We start from the raw sequence: 341 nt of genomic DNA, 5'->3' as shown, positions 1-341 counted from the left end.
CAAATTGACAAACTCGATGCTGAAAAAAGCCACGCCACAAACGGACTTGGTACCCCCCCCGTCCCTCACGTAATGAAAAATTACAAATTTACGGTAGCGGCCCGGGGGCACACCGGGAGCGGGTTTTTTTCCACGAGAGAACGTGAAACCCCTTTCGTAAGCCCAGGGTATGGGGACTGCAGGTTTCTCCCTGATTTCCTTTTTTTTCCCCTTTTTATATTCTTTTCGGAGCCGGCCTGTTTCCTCCTTTTTTTTCTTTTATCTCTTTTCCGGGGCCCTCATCTTGTTTTCCTCTTTGCCATTTTTTTAAAATTTTTAGCGGAGTATCAGCCCGATTTCCC

The 341-nt window shown here is 46.9% G+C and overlaps 1 protein-coding gene across 1 annotated transcript in view; it reads left to right on the top strand.

Moving 5' to 3' along the window:
• Positions 1 to 341, top strand: part of LOC119585718 (lysophosphatidylcholine acyltransferase 2-like) — a gene marked incomplete at its 5' end in the record, with an annotated part of 73,891 nt that overhangs the window by 44,183 nt on the left and 29,367 nt on the right.

This window comes from Penaeus monodon, chromosome 20, assembly GCF_015228065.2.
Source record: "Penaeus monodon isolate SGIC_2016 chromosome 20, NSTDA_Pmon_1, whole genome shotgun sequence".
NCBI lineage: Eukaryota > Metazoa > Arthropoda > Malacostraca > Decapoda > Penaeidae > Penaeus > Penaeus monodon.
This window is presented reverse-complemented; position numbering and strand designations above follow the sequence as displayed.